Source organism: Octopus bimaculoides, chromosome 9 (genome assembly GCF_046866305.1).
Source record: "Octopus bimaculoides isolate indiv1 chromosome 9, ASM4686630v1, whole genome shotgun sequence".
Taxonomy (NCBI): Eukaryota; Metazoa; Mollusca; class Cephalopoda; order Octopoda; family Octopodidae; genus Octopus; species Octopus bimaculoides.
The window spans coordinates 15682398-15689897 of record NC_142936.1 but is presented as its reverse complement, the minus strand read 5'-3'; the positions used below and the strand labels follow the sequence as shown (position 1 = coordinate 15689897).

The 7500-nt window shown below is 36.0% G+C and overlaps 1 protein-coding gene across 5 annotated transcripts in view; it reads left to right on the top strand.

The window, feature by feature from the left end:
* Positions 1–7500, top strand: part of LOC106874612 (calcitonin gene-related peptide type 1 receptor) — a 358420-nt gene that overhangs the window by 125184 nt on the left and 225736 nt on the right. The window contains exons 1-2 of one of the 5 annotated variants that reach the window (XM_089357179.1): positions 5285–5455; positions 6577–6889. The exons of the other annotated variants lie outside the window; for them this stretch is intronic. The gene's annotated coding sequence lies outside the window, so the exon portion shown is untranslated. Of the gene's footprint in view, positions 1–5284; positions 5456–6576; positions 6890–7500 lie in introns of those variants that run through there. 5 annotated transcript variants of the gene reach the window in all.

Here is a 7500-nt window from a genome sequence, read left to right as displayed (position 1 = left end):
TTTTGTCTTGTTTTGCTTTTTTTCTATCCAGAATAAATTTTCAATCACGGTCATATTGGAATGACCAGCGGACGTATCTGTCTGAGATGCGCTGGATATGAGACTGTCCAGTGCACTGTTAATTTATTATACGTCGCACAGCCATCATCATATCAGACATGGATCAGGCTGTTACCTGAATCTGTCGTAGAAATCAAGCTTTTGCTTTCCTTCTGCAAAGAATAGTGAGTAGATACCTTTTGTCTGTTGAAGGCAGTCGTGTTGTGGATGCGTTTGAAAGACTTGAGAACAGAGTACTTATATTCAGTACTACTTGAAGGGGAAACGAGAAGAGAGAATGAGATGCTGCCCTCTGGTGACTTTATAAAAGGAGAGTGAAAGTAGATATTTAAAATGGTTTCCTCTGAATTTGGGATTATGAATTACAAGTGGGAGAAATTTGATATGTCAGAGTTAACCGAGATTTTGTGTAGCGCTTCCCGAATAAGCCCCTGTGTTTGGATGTTCCTCCATTGTGTGGACTCTTTCATTATCCTATGTATGCTGAGAGACCCTTTCATTGTTCTAGTTTTGTTGTGCTCTATTGTTTTATACTAACTGAGATTCATTCATACAAATTATACTCTTTTCCAAAGTCTTATGTCTTTAAAGACAATGAAAATATTATTATTCTTATCTTTACCATTCATGTATTGTTATATCTATTACAGTTACAGATATGATTTATTTATTTGTTATTATTAATATCAATATGAATGAAGGGGAGGTAAATATTGGTTTCACATTTTGGCACAAGGCCAGCAATTTTGAGAGAGAGATAAATCAATAACATCGAACCCATTGTTCAACTGATACTTATTTAATCGACCTCGATAATGTTTTGCCAGGCCCGTTAACGATTCTGCCTGTTCAACTCCTATAGGGGATCAGTGGAAAATACTTTTATGGCCTGAGTTTCAGTGAGAAGAAACGACGGTCTTCAGTATTGTTTCCTTCTACAAAATTCCATTCACTAAATATAGGTCAACCCGAAGTTTATAGTTAAAGACATTTGCCCAACGTGCTGCGCAGAAGGATTGAACTCGGAATCATGTGATTGCGAATAAAACTTCTTAATCACACATTACCCCTTAAATGTCTGGCTTTGTACCGTTGTTAAGAAAAGATTATTATTAATGTTGTTACTAGGCGACGAGCTGGCAGAATCGTTAGCACGCCGGGAAAAATGCTTAGCGGCATTTAGTCTTTACGTTCTGAGTTCAAATTACGCCGAGGTCGACTTTGCCCTCTGGAATCGATAAAATAAGTACTAGTTGAGCAGTGGGGGTCAATATAATCGACTTATACCTCCGAAATTGCTGGTTTCAAACCAAAATTTGAAGCTATTGTCAATATTGTTACAGTTTTATGTATACATATAACAGATGTAATCGATTCGTCTCTCTGCTCTAAAAAGCCAATACTTTTAATCATAACTGCTTGATAGACACCCCTGATCATTGAAAGCTTAAGCAGCTGACTTTATTTATCCACACTAGAGCATGTATTTAATAAATAATAGTAGCTTCCTTTCATTATATTGTTTCTGTTATGGATCGTATTTGGTTTGCTTTTGTTAGTGAGACATTAATGAAAGCTGACACTTACAACATGCTAAACTGGCATTTCAGTTTAGCGGCCATTATAACTGTGTTTGTTTTCTGTTGACTTAATTATATTTATCACTTGTAGAGATTGTGCTCGAAATATAATGTGATTTGAATGAAAGTTCTATATATGCATGATGTGACTTATTTTTTTCTCAATATTTTACTGTGTTTTATCTTCTTTTTGTACTTTGGTGAGTTTAGAGTTGGTTGGCGGGTTTTATGTGATTGGTAGGTGTTTTGGCTTTTAAATCAAAATTAGTTCGATATACTATTGAATATAATTAACCAATAAAGAAAGTATATCGTCAGAAAAAGAAAAGAGCGATAATAAATAATTTGACGATATTAAGAATAGCGATATTTTAAAAGCTAATTTACTTGAAAATAAATTTATGCTAAAAAGTTATTTATTCTATTCATTAGGAGAAATTGAGAGAAAATGAGGAGATAGGAATGGAAAGGAAGGGGGAGAATGAAAAAGAAGGTGGAAGGGAGGCAGGGAGAGCATTCTACTAGGTGGAATGAATTGGAAGGTTTTCTTCATTCTGATTAATTGAATAGTTATTTTCTCTAATGAATAAAAATTCAGACCAGCAGGGAAGAAAGACAGTTTGAAATGTTTTCTGATTACTGCTGTTCTTCAGTTTTTATTATTACGTCTAACCTAAGGTGTATGGGTGGCTAAGCGACCTGAAGTACACTACTGAGCGATAGAACTACTAAAGAAAGAAAGAAATACCTGAATAATTAAATTAAATATGGTGAGCTGGTAGATTCGTTTGCACGCCAAACAAATTACGTAACGGCATTTCTTCAGATTTTATGTTCTACGTTCAAATCTCGCCGTGGTTAATATTACCTTTATCCTTTCTGGGCCGATAAAATAAATTTCCAGCCAAGTGCTGGTGCCGATGTAATCGACTAATATACCCCACTTGAATTTGTTGGTCTTGTACCAAAATTTGAAGCAATTACGAATAAATAAACGTACAATTCTTCCTCGATTTGCATGGCAGTCGTTCTATAGTTTCGTTTTTGTACAGTTTTGATGGAGGTCTAATATTTTCTTTTATTTTGATAAATACAAAAACATTATTCCGTTATTTCCGTTTCGTTTGTCTTTTCCTCCATACATGCGAGAGTGGTTGTGTGATGAGAAGTTTACTTCCGGGTTCAGTCTAACGAAAGCTTTATGTTTGGATTTGGTAGATGGCATCTGAAAGAAGCCCGTCTTGCGCGCGCGCGTGTGTGTTTTTGTTTGTCCTCCACCACCGCTTGACAGCTGGAATTTGCTTATGTCTCTGTAACTTAGCAGTATTTGGTCGATTCATTCTACTAAACCTTTCATAGCAGCGTCCAGCATCGCCGCAGTCCAATGATTGGAGCAAGTAAAAAATAAGAGCTCGTGAGACAAACCACTGAGAATAATATTTTCACAAGAGAAAAATATTCTTTTTTTTATATATTGTTTAAATATTTTCTAGATTGAATGATACATTTTCAAATGTCAAGAAAGTCGATTTCTCTAGAAATGAAAATGAAAATGATTAAGTCAACTTCGAAATGCAAAGAGTTCAACAGAAACTGCGAAACAGCTTGATACAAACAGAGGAAATGTAAAAATTATAGTTAAGAAAAAAAGAAGTAGAATTCGGAGCCAATATAATCTTTGGATCTTCAATTTCTTCAAAATACGTCACACATACGTAAGAACGATATGGAAACAATAAATACCTATGATTTTGAAAAGATTATACACACACACATACATACATACATACATACATACATACATGTGTGTACACATGATAGGTACATTTCAGTACATAATTATCCATATTTCGTGTTTTATTAAATAACTTATTTTCTTCGTTTTATACAATTCCGATTAGTACGGAGGCTGACGGAATCACTTTACCGTATAAACCATGGTGGGGCATATACGGACTAAATGACCAAATATCTATGCGTATTTAGCATCTCTATGAAATTAAGTCCACGAGGGCCTTTTAGACAACTTGATATGGGGATCGAACTACACCTGATTCGTTTTTATTTAATAATTCACTAGGTTTCACTTTCATCTCCTTCCCAAATTGATGATGATACAAGCTAAAATCTGAAACGTAAAAAAGGTAAAACGCGTATATCCGAGGACAATCTTGTTTACGAAGCAGTACAACAATTTTATGGCTTCGTAGGCTAATTTCAGAAACTGTGTCGGCGACAATTAATCAAGTGGAGAGTTCGGTGCGTTAATTGCCGTGAAAAGCGTAGACTGAGGAATGTATGACCTGTGTTCGAATCGAATCGATAACAAACTTTGTCTCTAGGAGTCTTTAGGAGTGGATAGAATGAGAACCAATTAAATAGTAAGCCTTTTTTCAAACCCGTGCGCCTTACGTAAGAGTAACCACTTGTTTTGATATATTTTCTTTTGTAAGTACAATACCTGGAACTTTTCCTTTTGGCCGGCACATAGAAAAAATATTTTTTTGTAACTTAACACTTTCAAATTTCGTATACTGGTAGAATGTGTCATTTAAAACATCATTTACTCTTGGCGTTTTTAAGAAAATTCTTTTTTTTTTTCGAAGTTATTTCGTGTTAAAGTTGTCGTATTTCGGTAATTTCAACCAATCAATGACGTCTATTGAGGTGAAAACAATTACTGCTGCGGTTTGGCAATAAGACGTTCTGTCGGTGTAAATTTACTTTGTCACTTATTTCTGATATATTTACATTTGAGATACACGTGTATATAGTTTAATCAATTCAGTTATTAGTTATTTAAAAAAAAATTTCAGTTTATTTTGTTTGTGGAAGTATTTTCGTTTTGTTTTAGCGGTTTCGAAATTGCCTATTTTGGGATCTTTTCCCTTGAATAAAATTTCTGCCGTTGTTTGTCAACAACAACTATCGGCGGTATATATTTCGTTTGTCACTGTTATTTATGACATCGTTTGTGCGTTTGTACTGGTTTTAGCTTTGTAAATACTGAAGTTTTGATCATATGCTGGTCTGTATATTTTATACTTATTCCTAAGGTACCCGTTTAAACATTAGCAATGAATAGGATAGCAACAATGCTGTTGCTGAGACCCCCTTTGGTCATGACTGTTCCAGGGATTGCACCTAGAAAGTTACCCTCCCAGGCACAAGTCCGGGCAAGGTTGTTTTTTATGGAAGACCAGCAGTCGCCCATGCATACCGGCTTCCCCTCTCCACGCCACCAGTATTATCCAAGGAAAAGGCAAAGGGGCCGATATAGTTTGGCACCTGTCATGTTGCAACTCATTTCTACAGCTGAGTGAACTAGAGCAACGTGAAATAAAGTGTCTTACTCAAGAACACAACACGCAGCGCGGTCCGGGATTCGAACTCACAACCTCGCGATCGTAAGCTCGATGCTCTAACCACTGAGCCATGCGCCTTCACAACAAAGCTGTAAGTACTACATTATTCATAGGTTGTGCTCCAAGTGTACACGAGAGGGAAATACTGTCAGAAGCTATGCCATGGCCACACCCGTATTTCTCTTTCTGCAGGCTTAGGTTATTGAGTTATTGATCAGTAATTAATCTTTAGAATAATATATATATATACGCGCACGCGCACACACAACCTTCTGGAGACAAGTTAATTTTTCCAGTCGTGAATCTATCTTCTGCGTTATTATTGCAACAAAGTGTAATGAGAGGATGTAAGGATGGAAGCTCGAATTGATAGCACCCGAATGGAAGTCACATGATACCAATCTATTCTGCTGAGTAGAAGCCATTGTAGCTTGGGGATAAAATATAGAGGTAAGAAACAGCATATATATGCAGAGCAGAAGTTGGCGCTTTGCTTGTATCCTTTTTTTTTTTTTTTTTTTTTTTGGTGGTGAATGACTCCAGGCTAATTACGCATATGGCTAGATTTCCGGATGCCATTTTGAATGTGTGTATGTAGCAATAGCATCATTCTAGGTCTTAGAGTGGTGCATCATTGTACCTGTCTGCTGGGCTTTGTAAATGTTAGCAGTTGCTGAAGGCTCGTGTACATTATAACCCTGGTGAGAAGGATTTCGACGGTCTGGTGTAGCAGTGATCCGTTCAACAGAGCTACTTATTTCTATTGAATTATAGAACAAGTAGTTGACTGATTCGCATACAAAGACAATTATATAATTAGCGGGGAAAGCCAAGCATTTTAGAGGAAGTGTATGGTCGATTAAGTTAATCTCAAGGACTTGATTGTTATTTATTCTAACAGATCAGGAGAGATGAAAAGCAAATTTAACCTTGCAGCTCAGTAATTAAAGGGATTATTGCTTATATAATCTATTTCGGAATGAAAAGATAAAAGGCAAAAGTGAACCATAGTTACGTGAGATTTGAACTCACAGGGGAGAGGTACGCAATTAAACACGGCGATGCCCAATCAAATTATGTCAACAACATGTCCTGCGGGGAATATCATGCAATATAAATAGATAGCTCTTAAAACAGGAAATTTGAATACCGTCCGTTGCATTATTTCTGAATACTTTCATAAACTACTTGTTCACTTGAGAGAGGGGATTATATTGCTAGATCGGTTCTCAACAATTTTGTGTCACCTACTCAGTACAATAAGCGAATAAATGTATTTGCTGCCTGCCGGCTGTAATATTTATAGCGATGATATTTGAAATTCAAATTAACCTGGATGAGTTGCCCCAAGATTGTATCGTGTATATAGTCCACAGCAAAAATTAAACTCATTTGAAGACCCATTATTATCGATGGAAAATCATTCGCACTCATACGAAACCCGATTATATTTATATATGCTGTGTTTTATATATATATATATATATATATATATATATATATATATATATATATATATATATATTCTAGTTTTGCATTAGAAAATTCCTAATCCAAACAATTCCATTTAGGTATCATCAACTATACTGACCATAGAAGAAAACGAAAACACTTCGAGCTACATTTCCATTCATCAGACATTAAATAAATGAATTTACTTAGCCCGATCTTAATCGAAATGCTGGAAGCAAAAATATACTTCAAAGAATTGAAGTTTGGGTCACAGATGGACCAAATTGGATCAGCTACTCCTAAGAGCGCGACGTGTCCCCTCGTCATTGATGCCAACCCTCTATGACACGTTATACATCCAACCTGACTATATACGAATTCAAGTAACAGTAGTTTGTAGAGTACTAATTTCGTTGTATTCATAACAATGAGGTATGTATATATATATATATATATATATGTGTGTGTATGTATATTTATGTATGCATGTATGTATGTGTGTACGTGTGGATTACGTAAAACGAAATTGAAAAGTAGTTATTCACAAAGGCAGACTTCGGAAAGTTTTACTGGAATTGTCTTTAAGATATACACCTTTACTTTTACTTGTTTCAGTCATATGACTGCGGCCATGCTGGAGCACCGCCTTTAGTCGAGCAAATCGACCCCCAGGGCTTATTCTTTGTAAGCCTAGTATTTATACTACCGGTCTCTTTTGCCGAACCGCTAAGTTACGGGGATGTAAACACACTAGCATCGGTTGTCAAGCGATGTTGGGGGGACAAACACTGACACACAAACATACACACACACATACATACATATATATATATATATATATATATATATATATATATATATATATATATAAACATATATACGACGGATTCTTTCAGTTTCCGTCTACCAAATCCACTCTGAAGGATTTGGCCGGCCCGAGGCTATAGTAGAAGACACTTGCCCAAGGTGCCACACAGTGGGACTGAACCCAGAACTATGTGGCTGGTAAGCAAGCTACTTACCACACCTCCTCTCCTGGATAT